Source organism: Saimiri boliviensis, chromosome 3, assembly GCF_048565385.1.
Source record: "Saimiri boliviensis isolate mSaiBol1 chromosome 3, mSaiBol1.pri, whole genome shotgun sequence".
NCBI classification, from domain to species: domain Eukaryota; kingdom Metazoa; phylum Chordata; class Mammalia; order Primates; family Cebidae; genus Saimiri; species Saimiri boliviensis.
The window spans coordinates 110869372-110896572 of record NC_133451.1 but is presented as its reverse complement, the minus strand read 5'-3'; the positions used below and the strand labels follow the sequence as shown (position 1 = coordinate 110896572).

At 37.3% G+C, this 27201-nt stretch overlaps 1 long non-coding RNA gene across 1 annotated transcript in view; it reads left to right on the top strand.

Moving 5' to 3' along the window:
- The window catches only part of LOC141583918 (uncharacterized), a 380277-nt gene that overhangs the window by 209771 nt on the left and 143305 nt on the right, over positions 1-27201 (top strand). The window contains exon 3 of the long non-coding RNA XR_012516752.1: positions 6776-6851. This is a non-coding gene — a long non-coding RNA (uncharacterized LOC141583918). The remainder of the gene's footprint in view (positions 1-6775; positions 6852-27201) is intronic.

Sequence of the window (27201 nt, the reverse complement as noted above, 5' to 3'; positions counted from 1 at the left end):
GGCTTGAATGTTGGAATAGGACTGGCAATTGGGTGCTTCCATGTGAAATATCCATGTGGTTGGGGCTCCTCCTTCCATTACAATGTCTTAATATATTATTCTTAACATTCAGGCTGGTTGGCCTTCTTATATGGTCACTTATGTTTCCACGTGAACAATGGGGAAACTGTCATTTGTCTGGAAGCCTAGGTCCCAAATTGACAGAGCATTACCTCTGTTGTATTTTATTGGTCAAGCAAATCACTAAGGCCAGCCATCCTGGAGTCAAGAGAATGAAAATGAAATTCCACTTCTCAATGGGCAGAGTAGCAAAGTATTTGCCACTATTTTCAATTCACTATATGTAGAAAAAAATGCTGACTGACATTGTTTCTGCCTCTGTCATATCCTCACATGGATGGGAACAAGTTATTCACCAACAGATGTAAAAGAGAGGAGAATAAAAAAAAATCCTGTGATAAAAAAATTATAGTACTAAAGAATAAGTATATTAGCCCATATTCACACTGCTATGAAGAAATACTTAAGACTGGGTAATTGGTAAAGAAAGGAGGTTTGATAGACTCACAGTTTCACAAGGCTCAGGAGGCCTCACAACGATGGTGGAAGGTGAAGGAGGAGCAGAGCCACTTCTTACATGGTGGCATGCATGAAAGTGTGTGAATGCAGGGGAACTACCCTTTATAAAACCATCAGATCTCGTGAGATGTATCCATTATCACAAGAACAGCAAAGGAAACGACACCCACCCCCCATCGTCTCACCTCCATGATGATCTAAAAGCCATCCCCAGGCTCTCCCTGGACCATGATTCAATTACCTCCCACAAGGTCCCTCCCATGACATATGGGGATTTTTGGGAGCTACAATTCAAGATGAGATTTGGGTGTGGACATAGTCAAACCATATCAATAAGCATCATCCACTAGCAGGCTAATCAGATTATTATCTAAATATCAATCTTCTCACTAAAAAATTTGGAAAATATAAAGTTATTTGGTTGCAAACTTTCTGAAAATATTAATACAATGATTGTTTTTCTTCTACTTTTGACAATGTATTTAATAAAGTGACCTAAATTTGAAAAAAAAAAAAAAAAAAAAGGAAAAGGTTTCAATACTCTAACTTATAAGACCAAGATGATTAATTTTAGGTATACATTTGTCCATTTTCTTCAGAAAGGAACAAAATTTTCACTGACTTTTTGCAATAATGTTTATAAATTAAAGGCAATAGTGACATATTTGATTTGAAGTTTATGGATATACGTGACTGATCAACCAATGAAAACTATTTCATAAGGACTAAGAATTAATGAGAAAGAAATGGAAATACAATAGTTATGCAGAAAGTGGCACTGTGGATTTGACATTTATAATGGATTAGCTGTTAATTTTTCCTCTTCTATATGTGGCTTTAATAAGATTTGTCAGACCACTGTACAATTTATCTTTCTGCACATTTCTCTTACAGATGATGGATCACTGCATATTATAAACCAAATTTTCAAATAAAATGAAGAGACTTGCTCCTAGCAATAGATGCATATGAAATAATGGCATTTGTGTGATATAACCATGCCACCTATACTTTTCTTTTTCCAAAAATATGTTTATAATCAGGGCTTGACTACCAGTTAAATTCTATTAGTTTTTGTTGTTGTTAGTAGTTCACATGTAAAATAGATACTGTATGTACTTTTTTTCTCTTCTCCTTTAATTTTCTCACATTTATTTAAAAATGTATTTATTATACTTTAAGTTCTGGGGTACATGTGCAGATCATGCAGGTTTGTTACATAGGTATACATGTGCCATGGTGGTGTTTTGCTGCATCCATTTCCCTGTCTTCTACATTAGGTATTTATCCTAATGCTATCCCTCCCCAACCCCCTCACCTACTGCTATTCCTCCCCTACCCCCCAGCCTTCAGGTCCCAGTGTGTGATTTTCCCCTCCCTGTGTCCATGTGTTCTCACTGTTTAACACCAACTTGTGAGTGAGAACATTCGGTGTTTGGTTTTCTGTTCTTGTGTCAGTTTGCTGAGAATGATGGTTTTCATCCATGTCCCTGCAAAGGACATGAACTCACAGTTTTTTATGGCTACATAGTATTCATGGTATATATGTGTCACATTTTCTTTATCCAGTCTATCATTGATGGGCATTTGGGTTGGTTCCAAGTCTTTGCTATTGTGAACAGTACAGCAATAAACATGTGCGCATGTGTCTTTAAAATAGAATGATTTTCTTTTCTTTCTTTTATGACTCTTAATTCCTTGCTGGTCTTTCTATTTCTCTCTCTATGTCTCAGCTGACTTTGTGCCTTTTTGTTTGTTTGTTTGTGTGTTTGTTTCTTTGTTTATATCTTCTTTGTCTCTGTTTTTATTTCTCTCATCACATTAGTCTCTTTGCGCCAAAACAAATTAGAGCCTAATACCTCCCTAACTTACAAATAGACCATGCTCAGTAGATGTTTATTGAGTCAATGTCCATATAGGATTCAGTACAAGACAAGATTGGTGAATCTGCAGTTTATAAGACTAAAGCCAGATGGGCAAGAGATACTGTGAGCTTTCATTTTTAATACTTCAAGACTGTATTTGTCAGGGTTCACCAGAGAAGCAGACCAATAGGATATGTGTAGTCTGAAAGGAAAATAAATCTCGGGACCCCCAAATCACTAAACCAAAGGAGAAGTCAAGCTGGGAACTGCCTGCCTCCATTTTATTCCTCAATAAGATAGCTGTTACACAAAGATAGAAAAAAGAAGAAAAGCTACATACCTCCCTCATAATTTGCCCACAAGGAAATTCCTTGTGGACAAAGAACAGACAGAACTCAAAGTCATCCCTCTGCTCATCTGAAACAAATGCATATCTGATGGCTTCTTCTGCCCTATTGTTTCACTAATCCAGACTAAGGCACAAGAACTATTCCTCTGCCTTTCTTTATGTAAATTGTGTATTCAGTGAAAGGCCAATCAGAGACTCAAAATAATGCAACCGATTGTCTCTGATCTACCTATGACTTGGAAGCCCTCTTCCCTGCTTCAAGTTGTCCTGCCTTTCCTGACCTAACTAATATATGTCTTACACCTATTTATTGACATCTCATGTCTCTAAAACATATAAAACCAAGCTGTGCCCTGACCACCTTGGGTACAAGTCACCAGGACCTACTGAGGTTGTGTCATGGGCATGTCCTTAACCTTGGCAAAATAAGCTTTCTAAATTGATAGAGATCTGTCTCAGATACTGCTGAGTTCACAATAGATAAAGAGTCATATCTTGGTATCCACAGGGATTGGTACCAGGACATCCCCCATGGACACCAAAATTTGTGGATGCTCAAGTCTCTTATATAAAATGGTGTTGTATTTTCATATACTCTGTGTCAATCAATCCTGCTATATAATTTAAATCATCTCTAGATTAGTAGTACCCAATGCAATGTAAATGGTATTTAAATAGATATCATATCATATTTTAAAAACTTGTATTATATTTTACTCTTGCATTCTTACATCTTTCTGAATAGTTCTCATCTGTGATTGGTTGGGTTCATAAATATGAAACACATGAGTACAGAAGACAAACTGTATAAAAGAGGAGATTTATTATGAGAATTTGCTCATGAAATTATTAAGGCAAAGAGGTCCCATGACATACTAACTTCTGGAGACTCAGGAAAGAGCCAGTAATATAATTTCATTTGAGGCCACAGGCCTGAGAACTGTGTCCTAGAAATCAAAGGCAGACAATCAGGAGCTCTCATGTCCAAGGGCAGAAAAAGTGAACATCCAAGCTAAAGGAGAGAGAGAATTTGTCCTTTCTTCACCTCTTTTTTCTATTCCAGCCCTCGGTGGTTTGGACTATCCCAGCCACATTGGCAAAGGCAGATCTTCTTTACTCAGTTTATTGATTCAAATACTATTAACTTCTAGAAACACCTTCACAGGCACATCCAGAAATAATTTTTTACCAGCTATCTTGGCATCCTTTAGCTCACTCAAGTTGAAAAATAGAGTTAGCCATCACAAAGACCAATATACTTTTGGGCCTGGGTTGGTCAATGTTATGAATGTTTATAACCTAACCTATCCCTATCTCTTGGTTCAGAAATTAATCCTCTGTCCTCTCCTTCTTTCTATTCTTTCCCAGATAAAGATACCATCTTAATTAGCCAATGTCACATTTTCTCCACTGGTGAAATAATCCTGTCTACTACATAGTAACAAATATACATGGCCACAAAAGGTCCATTTTTCCATAGGTTCTAGGTTTCTATAAAAATGACTTGATTCTAGGTTTCTATAAAAATAACATGACCATTCTTTATTATTATTATTGTAGAGACAGAGTCTTGCTTTGTTGTCCAGGAAGAGTGCATTGGCACCGTCTCAGCTCAATGCAACCTCAGACTCTGGGCTCAAGTAAGCCTTCCTCCTTAGCCTCCCAATGTGCTGGGATTACAGGCATGAGACACTGCACCCAACCGTCATTTACTCTTAATTTAAACTTTCCCTTTATATTTGGACCTGGGACACCAATAGAATAATTTGTCTCTTATTGTAGGGATCCATCAGGAAAACTTTGAAATTAGAAAAATGAATACTGAAAACTTAGTGTTATCAGTTGTCTATCTAAAATGTTAACGTAGTGCACCTTAAATAACATGTATCTATAGTATTTCCCATTTTAATTAATTTATAGTATTTCAAAGACATATTGAATAAAAAGCATGTATTTGTATGGATGTAATAAAATAGAAAAACAAGTATATCAACATTTAAATCCAGTCCTAATATAAAATTGTTTCTATTTCACAAAATTAAAATCAATTCTATTGATTATAATCTTTGTTATTGATAAATAATTCACTTAAAATAATTATTTCATTAAGAATGCTTACACTCATCAGATGTATAACATTAAAAAACACATAAGTGTGTTGCACATCAACATATTTATACCACATCTTATTTAAGAGAAGTTTTAAGGTCTATTATTATAAGATAAAGTAAAACAGACAATGAATAGATGAGAAAGCTAATAAAGACAAGTGAGATTAGCACTAAGTAAACTCTTTCTGACATATTTATTTGCTAGTTGTGGATTTTCTAAAGGAAAAAAAAATGTTTCACAATGCTGATATGGAAAATATAACTAACATGTAAAAGAAAATCATCTTTTCCTTCTCCCAAGACCAAAAATTATTATAGTGACATATTTTTATAAAACACCTTTAACTTATTAAGGAGATGAAGTTTATTGTGCTATTTATTATACTATCTTTTGACACAGATGTAAGAAACATCACCTCGTAGTAGACAAAATGTATACAGGACATCAAATCCATATATTACAAGTTTGTGGCTCTCTCTGTTTTACTATCCAGGTGTAGAGATAGTGAATTTAAAATGTCATTTTACATTTTGATAGCCAAAACTTGACAAACCATTTTTCCAGGGAAATGACCAAATGCCAACCATATAGGGCTTTACAAATGGGATTAGGATGTTTATGGTTCCCCAAAGCATAGGTTGAATATTCAAGATTAAGAGCAGAGGGCTGTCAATGAGTCTGACTATGAAAATCAACTGGGAGCACTTTGAAAAATACAGATTTCTTGTCTTTCACTCAGGACATATTGAATCAGAATTGGAGGGAGTGAGGGAGGAGGGGAGAGTTGAAGAAAGAGACTGAGAGTTTAAATATTTACGACATCTACTGGTGAATTTCATGGTCTCTCAGAACTTAGAACTACTAAAGGAGAAAGGGCTGCCATTCCTCAGACCATTTTCCATCTGCAAAATAGATGAGACTAGTGCAAAAGATAAAAATTATGAGATAAAAGGTAATGTGTGTGAAACATTAATAAATGAAACAATAAGTCACATTTATTTATTTTAAGTAATTAAAAAGTACATTTACAGCATGTACTTTTACTACATGCTGTGCAGTATACTAAATCTTAATATTGATTATTTCATAAATTTCTCACTTAAACAAAACATATACAAGTGTCATTATTGTCATAATTCCCCAACTGCTGCATGTTGAGATTCACTTGGGGTGGTTGGCAAAATGTTATGGAAAATATTTAGGGAAAGTTATAGATTATACTCTCAAGCCTTTTGGAAAGCCGAGAGGTTTCATTTGGGCAGGCCGAAGGTGGCTGGCCAGTCCACTATGTTAAGTTAGGGAGAGAGAGAAAAACAAAGCCCTTACCCCACACCCATTTGTCTCCACTCTTGTTTATTCATGTTAATTTTGTACTGGGTGGTCTCTCTGGGAAAGATCAAAGGGAATTACTTGTTAATAGCATTTACTCTGAGCCCTGGAAACTAAAGCTTTTACCAGTCGTAAAACCATTTTCTTAACCATGTTAACTATCCACAAGTGCGTTAACTTAGAACCTCTGTTATGAATAAAAATGTGATGGACAGAGGGTCTGGGTCTATTGGTTGCATTTCGTCCTCTGAAAGCAGCAACGGTCCATCCCTTGCCCACTTGTCAAAGTGTAACGATGTGAGAGTGCATTCATTCATCCATTGTTGAGGCAGGGTCTGCAGTTCAGACTTCCACAGAGGGTGACCCACGTCTCAGTTACATATGGCAAAACTAAAGTTTGGAGAGTTTAAGTAACTGGTTCAAGATTTCGGAGTAAGTTAGGGGCAAAGAGTGATTTCACCCCAGATAATCCAATATCAATAAAATATTTCAGTACAATGTGGAACTGAGTTATGTTTTCATGTGGTTCATACTTCTCTAGGATGGAGATCTATACTGGCGCAAGGGTGTCTCCACTGTGCGAAAAGGATTGTGTCCAGATGATGGGAAGATTAAAGGTAAAGCTGATTACATCTAATGATATATTTGAGGGTATTTTTGGAGACCAGACAGCTGGGTTTTTGAAATTGTGTGTGTATTTATTGGCCTGACATTGAGAATTTTACAAACAAAGCTTTACAATATACCCAATTTGCAAAAACTCAAGTAGCATGTAAGACTTCTCCTATTAGAGAATAAAAACTATGATAACAGTCAACTGTGTTGTCAGATTTTTAATCTTGATTCTCTGTTAGACAAAGAAATTTACATATACATTTATAGTGCTGATAAGGTAACTAGACAGAAGATCAGTAAAAAAGAAAATGACAAAGATATCTCTATGTATGTTTTTACAAAGGTCACCTGAAACAGAAATTTGTGAATTAATTTTCTGCAGGTACTCTTCTTCACTTCCTTTTCTTCCTGAAAAACAATTAATATAATATTATATCCCCAATCATAGTAGACAATATTATCATAAGGCAGCTTTTTGGAACCAGTGTAGAGCTCTGAATGTCAGGGTAATGGAGAAGGTCTATACATGAATTATTCAAAGGCTTGTATAATCAGTACAGTATTCAAATTAAACCCAAGAATGTGAAAATTAGGATATTATTCATAAAAACTATTAACATTTTAATTTTTCAGAGTTCAATGTGACATTTTACATAGCTTTGCTTATATAAAGCGTGGAACACTGCAATTAGAGCCATAGTTCTATACTTAAGCATTGGATGAGTGCTTATACAAGTCTATAAGTAATATTGTGGAAATGAAACAGAACACTGAAATCAGAACCACAGTTCCATATGTAAGCTTTGGATGAGTTTGGATGAGTTCTTACAAGTGTGAAAATAAAACAAGAAATATTAATAGGAAAAATTATTGATGATTCTGCAAATGGGAACGTGGTTCTGATTATTTAAATTTACTAATTATGATCAATCAGATATCTTGAAACCTGAATTTAAGCCCCTGTGAGGTTCTCCACCACCCATGCATATTTTTTTCCTTGGAGAATACAGAGAATCCACAACAAATTTCATCCCAGTTGCCATATACACAAAACATATACGTCCTTCTATTTAGCATATGGTGGCCATTCCATTTTTAAAAGTGAATGACTTTATTCATCTTATAATATCAAGATATACTATTTTTAATGATTTAGCACAGAAATAATAAGACTTTGAAGTAGGGCAGTAATTAAGTAAGTGAAAATGTTGAAGAGAAGCTGTGTTTGAGTGCTAGAAATGACTGTGAATTTGCTGCAAGAGAGGCATATGAAGAATCAGCAGAATTTCTGCCTTTCTGGAATAGGTGGATTATAATATGACCAAACAATTTAGAGAACTCAGGAAATAAGTGATTTGGGGGTGGAAGTGTAGTCTTTGCAACAGATAAGAAATTTTATTTTGGACATACTAAGTTCAATGTGTTTATAAGGGATCTCCTGAATGCTGGCAGAAATGCTGTTAGAGTAATCTTTTATGCTTGAGCATAGACATCCAACAATTTTAATAGATTGAAAAGTGAGTATATTCACAGGTTCTGGGTTATAGCATGTCTTTGGGAGGTCATTATTCTGCCTATTACAGGTTTCAGGAAATGGGTTCAGAAGTTTAAGAGTAGAAAGTATTATGGACAATAGTATCAAATGTTGCAGAGAAGATAAATATTAGAAGGCTTCTGCTACTTTTCTGTCTTTCAGAGATATATTAATTCATGTACAATTGCTTCCAAACATGAAGAAGACTTAGTTAAACATAGGAGTCAGGGTGTGTGAGTGAAACCAGGGATTATGAGCTTAGGAAAGAGAGAAGCAGAAGAATGTTCTCCCAAAATAAGCTCTACCAAGGTGCTTCAGGATAAGTTAAAAACCAAAGCCCATCAGAATGGGGGGAAAAACAAAAAGTGATATTATAAGTAAAATGAAACATTAAGCAACATTTTTAATTCTTCCCTAAAGTTTCAGAATCTAACCAGCATACTGCTGCCTGGCTGTTCAGTATCTGTGGGATTCCAATTCAAATGCTGTGTTAGAAGCAGAGATGTGGCTGAGGGAAAAGGTATAGCCTTCTGGAATGAAATGGACTAGAGATTCTTGAAGATTGGTGTCTTTAAACACCAACTAGCTCAAAAGCAATTTCCGATACTGAAGAATGTATGCATAGACAGCATTTGGTGGAAAGAGAATAATTGCTCATTCAAGAATGAACATGATAAATAGGTAGAGTTAAATGCTAGGAAATCAAACCCCCAAATAACTTTCTTTAATTACACTTCGGGAACCATACAAGGTATTAACCATTTGCTGTTGTTCTCACAGTTCTTTTTTTTTGTTATTAAGTTTTTGGATTTTTTTGGTTTTGTTTTAGCAAATGTTACTGGAAAAATACACACATTAGGTTCTTTAAGCTTACTGGCACATTTCTTTCTTGAATTCGATGCTGCCTGAAAGGACAAAAAAAATAAAAATAAAAAGGTGAAAAAGGCTACCTTGTGGGGAATAAAGTTTAATTTTGACAAAATTTCATGAAATGTCCTGCAATCATGATCTAGAAAATAAAGATCAATATCTGAGCCAAACAAAGCCAGACATGAATCTCTGATCACATCTTATTGTGTTATCATCTCAGCCAAGATATTTGACACATTTTGGTCTCTATATATGTAGATTCCATACATGAGTCTATTGCTCATACATAAGTAGATATAGTAGTACAAAATTGATTAAAATTAATAAAAATACCCATGATGGTGTCTGCTGCATAGCAGACATTCACAGAGAGTAACCAAGAATAAACATTGTACACGTATTGGCCTTCCAGACTATTCACAGTATGCTTTGACATCTTAATATTTGGTTGAGGAAATACATTAATCATATGTATGTCTTTTGCTTATTCATCTAAACATTAAAATTTAATTTATTCTATTTAGCGTGGGAAAGTTGAATTGAGATAGGGGTAAAATCCTCTTAGTTGATGAATCTTGTATGTTAATTAATATTATTTTTTTTTCCTTTGGGATGCCATGCAAAAGCATTTAACATAAAGAAAAAACCAACTTTAATTATAACTATATACTCACAGGCAAATGTTTGAAACAGACTTTTACTAAAAATTAAAGCACTGCAATGGGTTAACTTCTTGTGAAAGAACTTATAGGTATTGATGATATCATTAATTTTCATGTAATATGAAAAGATAATTATCTTTCATTTTCTTCTGAAGAATTATCTTGGCAGTGGAGAATATTTCCATCCTGAAATGCAAGATTAAAATAATTAAAACAGCCCATTAAACCTAACAAGTTTTAAAAGGTCTATTTTTTAAGGTATATAATTTAAACTATAATTTTCTTTTGAAAAGTCATTGGCGCCATAACTAATTCGAATTGTCTGACAACATCTACCAGTGGGCAAGGCATGCATCAAAAAGTTAGAAATGTGAATAAAACAAGATTACAAACCAGATGCAACTAAAATATTCACTGCCTGAGATGACTATGCATTTCAAAATTTGTTGATGTATAAATAAATATGTCCTCTTCTGCAATTTTCTCCTACCCAAAATGTTCATATTCCAATTTGGGATAAGCTTAACACATATAACATGATATTTGATGCCAAAGAAAGACTGAATGTTTCATAATTAAAGAGACATTTAAATACAAGCTTGAAAGCAGCATGATGTAGAAAAAAAAGGGCTGGATTTAAAATGGAAAGGAATGAGAGGGAGTCATCTGCAGGCCCTACCTTCTCTGAGACCTGGAGAAGGCTGCTTGGCTGGTCTCAATTTTCTCATCATTAAATTCCACAGCAAAAGACCACCGGCCATTTTTTCCATGAGCTTATTTTGTGAAAGTTTACTTACTTATTTTGTGAAAGTTTTTTCATCTTTTTAGTTGCTGTTATTGCACAAATGCAAAACATTTTATTTCTGAATATTTTCTATTGACACATTCAAGAGAGAAAGAGGAAAACATTGTGTAAAAAAACTAAAATTATATGCAGTGCAATCAGACAGTCCTGATCTTAATATATGATTTGCCACTTAGTAGATGAGAGACTTTGGGCAAGTCTTTTAAATTCTTAGAATCTTTTTTAGTTAATTTGTAAGATGAGCATAATTCTATCTTCACTGCAATGTTTGGTGGCAAGTTAATAAAATATTTTCACACCAAACAACAAACACAAATGCCTGCTATAAAGTAGTCATCTCGTCAATCTGAGTTTTCAGTCCCTCACTATATACAATTTATGAGAATAATCTGTTCTCTTTCCTATGTATTAACACTCTTCATTAACAAAATTCAAACTTAAATTTAAGACCAAAAAGGGTAGACGTGCAGGAGAAATAGGGCAAAACCAAGGAATGTTTTCTAATAGTGCTTTTGAAATTTTTTTTTCTGACGTTTTATTTTAAATTCCTTGGTATCTTCTTTCATAAGAGAAAGATGGCCAGAAATATGGCCTAACAATTAATCGTTTTATCTCTGACCCCGGAATCAGAAAATGGGGGCCAAAAAAGAGGCATGATGCTTCTTTTCTTTTTGATTTGTTTTATAGGAGAAGTTTAGCAATATAAAATACAGGGAGAAAAGAGAAGTGACATTGCTTAATGAAAGCAATTTTAGGACTTTTAATTATTTATTGCCTTATGGGTTGTGCACATAGGCAATTGCCTATAGGGTAATCTGACACCCAACAGAGAGCCACATGCAATGTCACATACAAGTCAAACACACACACACACACACACACACACACACACACACACACACACAATCAGTTGTGTAGCCCATTAAATACAATAATAATTCACAGTAACATTAAGTCTTCTAAATAGCTTTGCCAAATTCTCTCTGGCCAGCCTTAGAGCCTCTTGCACTTTGTTAAGGGAGAATTGATCAAATTCACTTTATTTTAATATCATGATGACACTTAGTTCCAGCCAATTTCTTACTGTGCCAGTCAAGTCATAAAATGTTTTCTTGTCAATAAACATGTTAAGAATTCTTAATATAGAACAGTAAATAACACTTTTCAGTTTATATTATGAAATTTTGTATTCATAAGGATACCTGACCTAGATAGAAGTGGATAAAAAAAGAACTCCTAACAGACCTTTTAGAAATCTGTATGAAGCAAATTTGATGAAATAACTCAATATTTCATATTCATCACAAGTTAACCTGTGACAGAAAAGCTTCTGCTCAATCCGTGCACCTGGGTGCCCTAAGAATAGCTTATCTTCTCAGAAGGTGCGATAAACTAGGTCAGTTGGGAGGGGTGACTTACAGAGACACGTGTGGCCACCACTGAGCTAGGCTTGTTGTCAGGCTGTGGCATCTGTGGTTCTCTATGGAAACACTAAGATGAACATTTTCTTACAAAAGAGTAAAATTCAAAGTCACCATAACTCTAGGGCCTTGTCTTATTTTATAAAGATGAACACACTAATTCCCCTAACATTTACTTTCTATCTGAAGTTTGAATCATTCATATTTGGTAGGGAAATTCACACACACACACACACACACACACACACAGAGAGAGACTGGCAAAATAATAGACTGAATATGAATCTACTAAATAAAAATATGTCAAGAAGAAATTAATAGTTTTCATATAAAGTACTTTGAGGTGCCCATATTTAATTAGCATATGTCTAGCTTTACATCTGTTGTCCTGCTACTAGAAATCATAACCCTGGAGTGTTACTCATTTAAATTTTTTGCCATTGCTTTAAACAACCTTTAATACTGTGTATGTACTGTTGTACTATTGGAAAGTGTACTCTCACAAAGGATGAACAACTGCTCTTTTGAAGGTTTTACTGTAAACAGATGGGGAGAGGCTCCAGGGGTTATAGGAATTTAATCCACTTGAGCAATTTTCCTGTTTCATAGCCTCCTGGCCTATGGCCTGTGCTTACCCAAACCCTGGGTGGAATACAGTCTCCTTGTTAGTTTAAATCATCTCTTGACAGACTCCCAACAATTTATAGATGAAATTCAGTGGACTTTTCTCTGGACCATGCTAAAATCTCCACCTTGGGAGGAGCTATAGCGTCATTATCATAACATGCAACTTGTGTGCTGGCATGAGGACCCACTATGTTTCTGCCACTGGGACCCCTCCTCTACATGTGATGATGCACCTGTTCTCCTCTCCAGCATCCCATAAAACCCTCCTGTCCCTTTCCTTTGAGGAGGCACTGCTCTGGAGAATACTCCGTGTCCTCCTTACTTCAGCCAAGAATTAAAACTTCTATTGATCAAAACTTATGTTCTCTGGGACAGTTATTTGTTCCTTGCCAGGAAAATAACCCCTGGCATTTTTCAGGTTTCACCACATCTCTAAAGTTCTAATTTAAAGGAATAAAACGTTATAGAGAAGCTAGGGGCACCTTGACTGAATGATGGAAGTACCAGTATGAGAAATAGAATGACACAGTTATAATTAATTCATTCACCCAACAAATATAGTTTGTTAGGTATAGTCTACACTATGAATATCAAGTTAGATATGGCCCTCTTCACCAAATAGAGAAGAAAGACAAAGAATAATTCTCAAGGAAGTGTGAAGGATGCTATGATTGTTATAATAATGGATAATGATAGACGCACTCATCAAGAAAACTTACATTTGATAAGAAAAAGCTTCTTGGAAGCAGGGACAACCACAGGAATACTGAATGCATAAATGAATACGACTCAGATAGGACAGGATTGGATTTAGAATTTCCAGGCACAGCATACTGCATTTGACAGGGCCTAGTGGTGAGATAAAATGTAATATTCAAATAACTAAAACCTAAAAACCTTTCAGCATGGCTGAGGCAGGAAATGTAAATAGAGAGTGGCATAAGAGCTAGACAGGAAGGTAGGGGCTAGACTGGGAAGATCCCCTGAGCCAGTCAGAAAATATTTATGCCATCATAACAGAAAGTCACTGTCCAGCTTTAAGCATGGGTGTGGCATTTCCCTCTTTGTGTCTTAGAAGAACTAACCATTTAGCCATTTGTGGACTCTCATGAGGAAGACAATGCTCATTAACAAAGGGACCAGTTAGTGAAGGATGGTTGTTTATTAAATGATAAAGAAGAAATGGGAAAGGACAGAATGTTTTATTCTCAATAAGATGTATTTAAGAGGTCTGAATGACAGCACTGGTGACTAAATGAATAGGCATAGTTGCAATAACGGAGAGGGAAAGTCAGTGTCCACCCTGTTTTTCTGACCTGAAAACTTGTGGGCAAGGAAATGTTTCTATGTATTTGCTAAAGATAGGAAAAAAAAAATGGAGCAGTGTGTATGGGTGGAGAAGATATGCTCATGATGAGTTAAGCTGCTTTTGAAATACTCAAGTGCAGACACAGGTAGCTGGCTATTTAAGAAAGGAGCTACAGATCTGAAAGCCATCAGCATAGAAATCCTACTAGGGTACATAGAAACGAATAGATTATCCAGAGAAAAAGTGTAATTGAGAAGAAAATAGTGGCAACTGTATTCTAAGACTTATAAGACAGGAAGAAAACAAGAAATTTTCCTAAAGAAACAACGCTGAGGCTGGGTGCGGTGGCTCACGCCTGTAATCCCAGCACGTTGGGAGGCCGAGGCAGGTAGATCATGAGGTCAGGAGTTTGAGACCAACCTGGCAAAGATGATGAAACCTCATCTCTATTAAAAATACAAAAATTAGCAGAGTGTGGTGGAAGGCACCTGTAATCCCAGATACTTGGAAGGCTAAGGCAGGAGAATTACTTCAATGCAGGAGGCGGAGCCTGCAGTGAAAGAAGATCGCACTGCTGCACTCTAGTATGGGTGAAAGAGCAAGAATCCATCTCAAAAAATAATAATAATAATAAAAAGAAAATACTGAGAGAGAAAAATCAAAGAAGGAAACCCAAGGCAGTGGGCTGTTATGATTGCTATTAGTGCATTTTATGAAGGAGGAAGGATTCAACTGTTGAAGACACTTAAAAAGTCTCAATAAGGTCTGAAATGTCCTGGGTATTACTTGTAAATACGTCATGAGTAATTGTCCTGAAAGGAGTTTTTAATAACGTGGCAAATGTGTAAGTCACATTGCGAACAGTTTAACAGAGTGAATTTAATCTGAATAAGGAGAGAAGATAAAAACAAATAACATCCGTAGTTTGACCGTGGTGTATGTATAGGTGGGGTTCTCTATAAGCAGGCTTTGGGAAGGAGCTCACTGGGACATTTGTAAGGAAATGTCCTTGGTAGAAGACCTGTGGAAAGAAAGGATGAGGGAAAGTATAAGTGGGCAAAAAGAGAGGTGGAACTTTGATGTAATGCTGACTACAACTTTGACCAAATCCGTAGGCAGCCCTTTAATCAAAATGGCCCATTACTTGGCTTAAGTGGCTGGCATTTTACGCCCTTGCCTTGATGGGTCGGTAGTTGTAGGTTGTCTCAGGAAGGGGGTGATTCTGGGAATGCTGTTCCTTCTCTGCAGTTAAGGCGATCCCTGAAGGGTTGTTGACGGTACTTTCAGCAGTTGGAAAGTAAGTGCTCCTTGATGGGGATCTGTGTGGCTCATAGGTTTGTCATCAGAGTTCACCTTTAGCATTGTTTGATTCTACTAGTTAGGGAGCAAAACCTATAGGTTTCTGGTGGGCCTCTTTTCCTTGGAGAAACTTTTTAAAAGGAAAGTAAGTGGGGCAATCTGTAGCCCATCAGCTTATTTTGAGATCACAGCTGATATTTATCTCCCTTATTACTCAATACAGATTCTTCTAGCTTTAGCTGGTAGCTCATTTCTGTCTCAGTGGCTTACTTGATGATGTGACCCAGATCCTCAGACATCTAATACTCTGCTCATCATGCCCTTTTTAGGCCAGGGCAGTGCATATACTCATTTGTGGTCAAAATTGGACAGGAGAATACCAGGAGCTGCCCCCGTAGACCCTTTGGGTGCCCTATAATCATCTCTGCATTAAGTGTGCAACAGCAGTCCTATCTGCGTAGAGATAATGACTCATTTTCTTGACTTCAGATTCTTTACCAGAAGTGCAAGGAGGCAGCTATAGTTTATAGTTTCCTAAGATTCCTAATACTTTCCCTGTGGGAAGTATTCTCCCTTGGGGAGCTGGACATCTAACCATGCAGAGCCTGGAGTTTTGGAGATGGTTAAAGTGAAAGAGTCCCAGTGGACGATTGAGAGTGATGGTTAACAGGGCTACTGCTGTGTTCCCTCTTGTTTTCTGAACCTGAGTCTTCCTACTGGAGGAAATAAGCCATATGAAATTGATTGATCCTAAGTACATGTTGAATCAGTTGTATGTCACACAACCTCATAAAATATCTCTTCCAGGTTTATATTTTAGCTGCATCATTACCAGGTGTTTCTAAAACTCTATCAGTCTGCAGACTTCTAGATCAAGGCCCCATTCCCACACATTCTTTGCAGCGAGGCGTTCTTCTGGTCTGATGCAATGTTAGGTGGTAACTTTTGCCGCTTTATTAAATACTTAGGAAAACCATCAGATAATGGTGTTGCCTAGGTCTTCAAGGCAGGAAAGACAAAGCTTTAGTCCAAATACGTATTTACTCATATCAGAATGAATTACTGATCCTTCTAGGGTGGAAGGAACATAATGTGGTCAACTTGTCACCAGGATGGTCTCTTACAGGAATTAAACCAAATCAGGGCTCAGCTTTGGTCTCCGCTTCTAATAGGTTGAAATTTCAGCCTGAAAAGGCAAGCACATACTACAAGATACATGCATAGTCTCTATGTCTGCTATCACAGATGCTTTGCTTATGTATCATGGCGCCAGCACAGCATTGGGCGGTCAAGATAAAGGCTGATTGATAACAGCAAACTGATTCATTTTATGGAATTTTTTGTTTAACGCCTCTTCCCTAATTCTGTTATTCAGTGGACACTCATATATGATACAAAGATTTTTATGTTAGTTACTCCCATTCCATTCCATTCCATTTATTGTTGTGTCTCTGGACCCAAACTGCCTTGTTCCCAATCTTCTGATCTTCTTCTTTCCAGGAGGCCTCTGAAGAGAAAGCCTGTTCACTAGCCAACTGCAGAAGAGGCCATAAATATCCTAATGTAATGCAGCTTTTCTGTCTACACAATGTGGATGATCAGGTTTCTGGCACACATCTCTAATTATTGGGAAGATTTTACCCTCACCCTCCTAGTGTTAGGCTGTAAAGCAGCTGCAGTCCATTTTCTGCTTAAAGCCATGCACTGAAATGACACATCCATAGACCAAGCTCCTCTTCTGTCAGCTGGTTGCAGTGATTGCCCATAGATGACCACAGGTGCAGGCTAAGAGAGATGCACTGGCTCAACTATGGAGGCTGCTGTGAGGGTCAAAGCTACCTGCTCATGCAGCTTGCTGGTGTCTCTAGTCATGCTCATGCTTGATTCTTCATGTAACTCTTAGATTTATAAAACATTGGTCTCACTTTGCTCTACTTTACAGACTGGTGGACCTGGCAGAATCTAGCTCATGTTAAAGATAAACAAATGCAATATTATTTAAAGCACTGGAAATGGCCGGACACGATGGATCACCCTTTAATTCCAGCACTTTGGGAAGCTGAGGCAGGAGGATCACTTAAGGTTAGGAGTTCGAGATGAACCTGGCCAACACAGTAAAACCCTGTTTCTACTAAAAATACAAAAATTAGCCAGGGAGGGTGGCAAATGAGTATACTCTCAGCTACTCTGGAGGCTGAGGCAGAGGAATTGCTTGAACCCAGGAAGCAGAGGTTGCAGTGAGCTGAAATAGTGCTGTTGCACTTCAGCCTGAGTGACAGAGCAAGACTCTGTCTCAAAATAAATAAATAAATAAGTAAATAAATAAGGCCCTGGAAAGTAACTATTGACAGTAGGGAAAAGACCTCATTCTGATGTGCACAGAGGTGACTGGATGTTTTATAGGGAGAATGGGAAAGTTGGAAGAGAGAACAAGGTGACTCAAGTGAAAAATTATGCAGCATTTATCAGTGTAAATGTGATTTGGCCAGCCGTATATGCTAGCTGGCAATGGTAAAAGTTAGGATTCTATTAGTTCATACTGACTAGGAGACAGAGACCCTATCCTTCCTGGAGATTGTATTTTAAAGGAGTGGCTTTTCAGCTTCTTGAGAAAAATATTCTTGAGTTGTAGAAATATATATACATCTCAGTGGGGCAGAGAAAGAATTACTAATCATTGTAAGCTGTTTAAATGAATGCTCTAAGAAAGGGAGGTCACAGGTCTATTATCAGGTAGACCCATCATTAGAATAAACAGTAAATTATTTTTTGCTGTCCTGATATTTTCTACACAAAAATTCAAAATGGGGCTGATTGTCCCAGCAATGCATGGCTGGACTGTTAGAAGCAATGTTAAAGTTTGGTCAAGTCTCCAAGCTTAGGACTTTGATTGGAGTTCTGTTCTGAGAGCTTTTGTAGCTCTTACTCATGATTTGTAGTTTGGGGCATGTGGGGAATTGGGGACCTGTGGTCAGGTCCTCTATCTCCACAGGAACCCAAGAGAATTCCCAGAGTTATTTCTGAAAAGGTGACTATGAATGAGGTTATGCTCCTGAAGATGGTATAACGTCATTCCACAACATTAGGGAGTTCTGTGTTCTGTCTTGGAAGTTGCCATAAATTCTACACTATAACTTTTCTTTTTTGTCATTTTTTATTTTTTTAAAGATGGAGTTTCACCATATTGGTCAGGCTAGTCTCGAACTCCCGACCTCTGATGATCTGCCCGCCTCAGCCTCCCAAAGTGCTGGGATTACAGGCGCGAGCCACCATGCCCGGCCTACACTATAACTTTTCAGTCTCTTTTGCTTTTAAATCCAAAGTATCTTCTGGGCCAAATGCCACAAACGTCAAGGCAGTGGGCACTTTAGCCTGGATCTGCAGGACCTGGTGCTAAGCCACACCGAAAAAGTTGGTAGCCTTTGTTTCTGGAACATGGATTGAAACTGTATTTCCGTGTGTGGAAGAAACAAAATGTTCCAATATGCCCCATAACCTGATGAAGCATAGAAGGAATTATCATTTTTTCTTTATGTAAAGAAATATAAGATGCAATATAATATATATTGTTCTTTATTTTGGATGGCATGTTCATTCTTCTGACCATTGGACACCTAAAATATTTCTTAACATAAGATACCTCTTTAATTTCTTGAAGTTTATCTTTTACCTCTAGGATGCATATCCTTACCAATTCATTTAATAAAATAAATTCTTCTTGATCATCTAGTCCAATTAGCATGATATCTCTGCCATAATGCATGAATGTGGTATGTATAATGCCCAGATGGTCCATTTATCTTTGGACTTCTTATGACAGAGAACACGGGAGTTCATATAGCCCTGGCCAAGAACATCCATAGTTGGTGACTGTGAACCATTTTTGATGCCATATCCCAGTAATAATTAAGTGCATACACATACACATACATATACACACATCATCATCATCACCATCATCATAATCCAAAGCTATAATCATTTACTATGTAGCTGGGTCTGAGGTAATGAGCCCTTGCAAAGATAACACATCTGACACAGCAGGTGCGGTGGTCTACTTTCATTCTTGAGAACCTATTTCATTTCTACGGTTACCACACAGGGAATTAAATAGAGATCTGACGCGGGCTATGTTCCTTGCAATCTCTAGAACTTTACATGACACGAATTCTGTCCCCATTCCCAGAATGTTTTGATTTAGCCTCTTGTCTGGTGGAGGGAAGTTGTCCTAATCAGTTTTCTGCTACTATAACAGAGCATCACAGATGGGGTAATTTATAATAAATATAAATTTGTTTGGCTGGCTCTGAAGACTGGAAGTCCAGGAGCCTAGAGCCAACATTGAGTAAGAGTCATTCCATGGGGAAGGCATCACATGGCAAGGAAGCACCTGTGTGAGTACAGGCAAGAGAGAGAAAGAGAGAAAGAGAGAGAAAGGAGAAAGAGAGAGAGAGAAGAGAGAGAGAGAGAGAGATTGAGAGAGAGAAAATCAGGCCAAATTCACTATTTATCAGGAGCCCACTCCCATAATAATGGGCTTGATTCATTCGTGAAGTCTTTGCTCCCGACCTAATCACCTCTTATAAACCCTGCCCCCCAATTCCATTACATTGGAAATCAAATTTTAACATGAATTTTTGCAGGAATGTTTAAACCATCACTGAAGTGTAGTTTCAGATGCTTCCACTTAACTACCTGTGCTTTTATATCCCCTACCCTGGAAGTCAAGGAGTCCATGTGAGTTAAGCCAACTACCAAATGTGTCTATTGCAATTATACATCTGAAGACCAAGAAACTATTCCTGCATGACTCCCCAGATCTAGTGGACCCATCAGGAGCCAGACCTTGGCTAGCGCTATATATTTGTTACCTGATCCCCGTATCACCTTCAAGAGGTCATGGTAGCTTTTCAGTTCTCATGTATCAATGTTTCCCCAGATCCCATGCATGTTATTCTTGAAAATTCTTGGGAATTCCTCTTAACACCATGTACAGTTATGTGGAATATATGGCTATAGATTCATTCTGGAGAGGATGGAGAGAATTACTAGCATGTGCACTTACCATTGGTCTTTCAGGGCTTCATGAAAAATGACCTCCTTTTCAAACAATATGCTCTGGACCAAGAACTGGCTTAGTTCTGAAAGCAGCAAGGGGTATAATGTGTTATTGGTATACTAAGTTGAATAGTGTTTGCTCCAAAGTTAATGCCCGAATCCAATGACTGATGTCTTTTTAAGAAGGTAAGACCATGGAAATACACAGAGAGAGGCAAGTCACCTGAAGATGGAGGCAGAGATGAATGTGTCTACAAGCCAGGGAATGCTAAGTTGCTTGTAAAATCAGAAGCCAGGAGAGAGGCATAGAACAGATTCTCTCTCAGAACCTGTTTTGTTTTTTAAACTTCTGGCCTCTGAAACTAGGAAAGAAATAATTTTTTTTTAAGCCAGCCAGTTGATGGAAAATTGTGGCAGCTCTTGGAACATAATATAATTGGTGACTGCCTTTATTTCCTTAATATTCTGCCCTTTATTCTTCTCATGGTACAAGTTGCGAACCATCTTTGTTGCCTGACCAAACATTTTTACACCAATAAAGTTGTACTTCGTTATCTATGGGTTAGGACACTGTAGCTGCTACTCAAACCTTACTGCTTATTACAGTAATTGAAAACACCTTATTACAGTAATTGAAAACACCAGTCAAGCACTGCCACAGTCTCCATTTTCTCAAGATAATGCTAACGCATTGATGTCAAGGAGCCAAGCACTACCACAAAATTTTGCCATGAGCCCTGGTTCACAGATGAGAGGCTCCAGAGAATATTTCAATGATGCTGGTGCCCTTATCACCAGGATACTGTCTATGGCCTTGGTAAATATTCTAAACTGCAGAACTTCCTGTTGAATTTGATTCACTAATCGGTAGGTGTTCAGCATTACTTAGTTCATTTGCTCCAACATGACTTCTTTCTTGAGTGAATTCCTTCCTGCACTATCTGATTTGTCAATTCTGACAGGTCTACCTCACTTAACATGGGCCATAAGTTTCTTCATGTTTCTGGGAGCAATTCTTGTAGCAAAACAAACAAAAAATGAAAAACACACAAACAGAAAGCAAAAACATACCTGCCGTAGTGAGTATAGCCTTTTTTTAGAAACAGATTTCATTAAAAGTAGATCCTGGACAAGTCCTCAGTTTTTTTATCCTCTCACTGCAGGTTAGACTTTCTTTGTTTGCTACTAAGGTGGCCTTCTGTTTTTTACATGTGGCTTTGAATTTTCCATTAGTATTTTCATACTTTATTTATAGTTTCCTAGATCTTCAACAGAAATTAGCAAAATTAACCAAGTACCATCATTTTTATTGTTCTGGTTTCTCCATTAGCATGTGTATTCCCTTTTATATACCATTGCAGTTCAACACCAGTGAGATTTTAACAATTAGACAGTTACCTGAGTGAAGAGTTATCTATGTTCTCTTACACTGCCAGTCATGTAACAAGGAATACAACTCCAAAACCCATATTATTGCTTAGTCTCAAGCCACACCTCTCACTAATCCTCACAATTTGGAGTCTCTGGGAAACAGACCTGAAACCGAATTTAGCATGCAGGACAATTATTAGGAAATGCTCTTGGCATCAAGAGCTGTGGAGAATGGAGAAGTGGAGCTGTGATATGGGATCTGTCAGAGCCCAGACCAACCCTACATGGAACTCTGGAGCTAAAATGACTCTTAAGGGTTATCATACTTTGGGCTACAATGACTGTGCCTTCATCAGTTTGATACACTGCAGAAAGGTTGTAACCTTTGAGTAAGAAGTCTCTCTTGCAGCTGAGGCAATTCCTAACAAGTCTAAGCTAGTATTCTGAAATTACCAAACTGTCTTTTTTTTTTTGAGACGGATTCTCCCTCCTGTTGACCATGCTGGTGTGCAATGGTGTGATCTCGGCTCACCACAAACTCAGCCTCCTGGGTTCAAGTGATTCTCCTGCCTCGGCCTGCCAAATAGCTGGGATTACAGACGCCTGCCACCACACCCAGCTAAGTTTTTGTATTTTTAGTAGAGATGTGGTTTCACTATGTTGGTCAGACTAGTCTTGAACTCCTGACCTCAGGTGATCCACCCACCTCGGCCTTCCAAAGTGCTGGGATTACAGGTGTGAGCCACTGCGCCCGGCCCCAAACTGTCTTTTAAGAGGTACTACCAGTGCTTTAAATAACACTGACATACACTTTAACTTACTTCCCTGACCAGATTATAATTTCTGTGAGAGCAGAATAAGTATATGATTATGCTTTGTAATGTATCTCTCACACCTATGAGTGCATATGACACATAATAAATGTCTTACAGTTTTTGAATGAAATAATAAATGAACAGAAAGTTCCACTGTCAGGGGTGTGATATGATTTGAATCTGTGTCCCTGCCCAAATCTCAAGTTGAATTGTATCCCGTGTTGGAGGTGGGGCCTGGTGTGAGGTGACTGGATCATGGTTTAGCAGAAGCCCCTTGCTGCTGTTCTCATGACAGAGCTCTCATGAGATCTGGTTGTTTCGAAGTGTGTGGCACCTCCTTGCTCCCCTAGTTTCTTCTGTAGCCATGTAAAATGTGCCTGCTTCCCATGATTGGCCTTCCACCACGATTATATGTTTCCTGAGGCCTCCCCAGAAGCAGAAGCTACTCTACTTCCTGTACAGCCTGTAGAACCAGGAGCTAATTAAACCTTTCTTTGTAAATTACCCAGTCTCAGGTATTTCTTTACAGCAGTGTGAGAACAGACTAACCTAGGGTAATAAATGGAAAGGGAAGATTTGCAGCAGGAAGTGTTGCTTGGAAGTAGATAGCTTGAGATATATATCGCGATGACAAAGAGACTATCTTGACAAGAAACTAATAGATTCTATTAAAGGAAAAATGGGTAGTTAACTTCATTTATTCATTTTATTTGGCAAGACTTTGAGGTTTAGAGAACTTAAACTTTTCCCAAGGTCTCACAGTGAATAAGGGGCAGCATAAGGATTGTCAGAGTTGTCAGACAAAAGATTCTTACCTCTTAACTAAATGGGCCAGTAGAAAGATCACAGTGATGGTAATCAGGAAACCTGGTTGATCTGCCTAATTTTCTCCCTACTCATCTGCAGCCTAAGACAAGTTCGTTATTAACTCTTGCCTCCATTCCTTCATCTGTCCTACCTCCTACTGATTGGATGAGACCCAAGAGTCACAGAAAAAGTTACGATTATATTATACATATTTATACCACTTTTCTCTATGTTAGACTCAGTGCTGAAATCATTCTCTACTCATACATAACTTGGCTCTTAAGCATCTTGAAGGTAATATGACTTCGTAAGACCTGCTTACTTCCAACTGGAGAGCAAATGGCAGCACATTTGTTTTAATATTTAAATTTAAAATGGTTCAAAAATCAACTTTCCAGACTCACAAGATACCTAACATTCCTCTCCAGCTAGAGACAGCCCAGCCCCTATCATGGACCACAGAGGTGCATGTTTTGGGTCTAGGTCACCAGTTGGCATTCCTCATCGCTTAATTTGAATTCTGTTTCAAAACAAATTAGCATCCTTTATCTTGAGCTGGGCTATTTCAATCCTGGTACAGTCTAATGCAGTTAAACGTCAAATGGAAGGGTTAGGGTTTACTCTCTTTTCTTTCCAGGTGAACTTTTGTTCTATATGTGAATTATCCACTTATCCCCCCAAGAAAAGGCTATAATTCCAAGCAATATAAAGAATCACATTTCTTCATAAGGCATAAACTCTCTTGTTGTACCATTTACTTAACCAGTGACTGACTCCTGGTTACTCAAGGTATTTTTTCCGGAATATATAGAAGGCATTGTTAAGAGACTTTCTTTTTCACCTACTTAGAGAAGGTGCTGACGAATTTAAATGTGAGTCATTTAGGTTCTACAATAATAAAAGTATTTTATTTATGATCTGAATTGCATTTTTTTTGCCCATATCTTTTTATTTTTCAGGTAATAGGGAGTTATGACAATTCAGTTTTGCCATGAGGGAAAAATTGTGTCATTTAGAGTTTTGTGCAGGAAAATGAAACAATCAATAATATTTTAAGCAGAAGTATGTTTAATGTTGGAAAATAAGTGCTTGTTCAGTCACTGGCAGGGCTAGAGAAGTTGGAGTCAGGAGGATTCTACTAATACAAACTAGTCCAAGCATACACACTCTCACTCTGATCCAGGGATCAGAATACTACATAATCACAAATCCTCTCAACTCAAACAAAGCTGGTAGCTAAACAGTGAGTGCTTAATAAAACTACCACCATAGCTGGCTTTTGCCATTCAGGATTTTATGTCTTTTCTTTAAGAATAGAAATAAAATAATCCAAAAGGGATATTTCACTTCATATTCCTCCTAGGAATCACACACACACACACACACACACACACACACACACACGCATATATATACACATATATACACACATATACATATATATACATGTACATATATACACATGTATATATGGATATATCCATATATACATCTATGTGTATATATTGGAGTTTCAACAAATAAATTTTAGGTACACAACTCTGTCCCTAGCAATAGGATTTCCTGTGGGTCTATTTTACTCCTCAATTTCCCATTTTGTGGTATTAATCCCATTTGCCTTGATAATGAAGGTCCGTAACTATAAAGTGGCTATAACTAAGAGCGTTGCTTCACTGGCATAAAAGATGCAAAATAGTAAAGTGACATTTTAACTTCCAATTCAATTGACCCATTATTAATCTCCTGATGCAAAGTATGTATTCCTTGGATACTAGGAATGCAAACTAAAAAAGTCCAAAGCCATCAGGAATGAAAGACAATAAAATTTATGACAATATATTTAGCTGTTATAGAGAGATATGGCCCTTAGACTTTCAAACTTTGGTTACCAGTCAAATGGAGCCACAAAAACACAGAACTCTGAGTTCTATACATAGCTCTGAGTATATTCTGCATTCTGTGCAACAAGACCCAAAGACTGCAATGAAGTGTCCTCCAACAAGTGCCATAATTGTATCATCAGTACTTTATTACATTATACTGTAAGGCTAATTATTTCAGAGTGATGGATCATAAGGAATCACTGCCTCAGTTCACCACCGCCTCAGTTCTTTACTGTTACACAAAATCTATGCTCCAAAACAATATTGTGTGGGATACTGTAGAAGTAAACATGGACTTCTGTTAGTTATCAGATTGTTTTTCTGGCAAAAGCATATCAGCATGATGGGCAAACCTACATCCAGAATAAGTGACTGCTTTAATGAGGACAAGTTGCTTTTCCTGACATACTGAAAGTGGTTTAATGTAATCAAACTAGTATTAGATCATTTACTAATATTCCTAAAAGATTGTGTTATGGTCCCCACCATCAGTTCTGTTATGTAGGACTGAATTTATCAATAAGACAGACTAGATAAGCCTTGGGTTGAAAAGTCCCAATTTTTGCACCACATCCAACTTTCATCCCTGGCATACCAACTACTTATTTTATAGATAGGTTGACAGGCAGCAGGATGACTGATGGATGAATGACATCCAGAGAATGGATCATTTTTATTCACTGGATGAGGCTCTATAGCAGGCACTATTTTGTAAGAATTTCTGTGTAACAAATATTCTGAGATTCTTGTCCATATTGAACAGTCTATCCACACATGGCTTATCAGTCCTTCCTGTCTTCATGCTTCTCACTCTATCCTTTCAAAATATTTGGCCATTTAGTCAAACTGTTAATTATGGCCAGTAGATGAATGGTCTTTCATATCTCTAAAGGTTTTGTTTTCAGGCAAAGTGAACTGTAAGATATTCTGATCATTGCAAACATTTTTCTTTCATATAGAATCTTTCTTATGTGGGGTTGTAAAGTTGGCCATCATATTTCCTCTGATACTTGTATGTTGCTTGAAACCACTTGTAGATTAAGTTTCCTGGGGTGTTCCCCATGAAGTTATTGGTGTGAGCTTATGGGGTTTACAGAGACAAGTGCATGTGTCAGGGGAAGATACATTAAATGTGTGAGCCACGTGATTGCATAACTTATCTCATACTAGGGCTCATAGTGACCACTTTTACTTTATCATGCAGTGCTTTAGTGAACAACAGTTTTATGGCTTTGTGTCTCAATGATCATCAAGTCAATGTGGTCATAATCACTTAGTGTCTCAACCTCCTAGGGGCTAGTAAGAAAGAAGAAAATGTTTCTGAGGAAAAGAAAGTTCTTAGCCTCTAAGAGTGTTACAGACTGAATATTTGTTCCCATAAAATGTATAGGTTGAAGTACTAATCCCCAATGTGACGATACCTGGAGATGGGGCCTTTGTCAGGCAACAAGGTGATGAGGGCTCTGCCTTCATAATGGGATTAGTGCCTTTATAATAAGAAACATAAGAGAACTTGCTGCTTCTTTCTCTTTCTGCCATATGCAGATATGGAAAAACAATATCCCTCTGCAAATCAAGAAGAGAGCCCTCACTAGAAACCAAATTAGCTGGCATGCTGTCTTTGGACTTCCCAGCCTTAAGAGTTGTGTGAAATAACTGTTTATTGTTTAAGCCACCCTGTCTATGGTATTAATATTTTTGTTATAGCAATTCAAACTGACTGAGACAGAGGATATAGTTTTGCTCTAAATAACTAGGGACCTATATTCTGATTGCTTCAAAGAGGTTAACACATTTGCAGCACAAATTCTATTTCTATTGCATCTGTTAGGAAATAAGGTCAAAGTATCGAAGCTGGAAGACAAAAATGCCAGATAAATTCTCTCTTTTT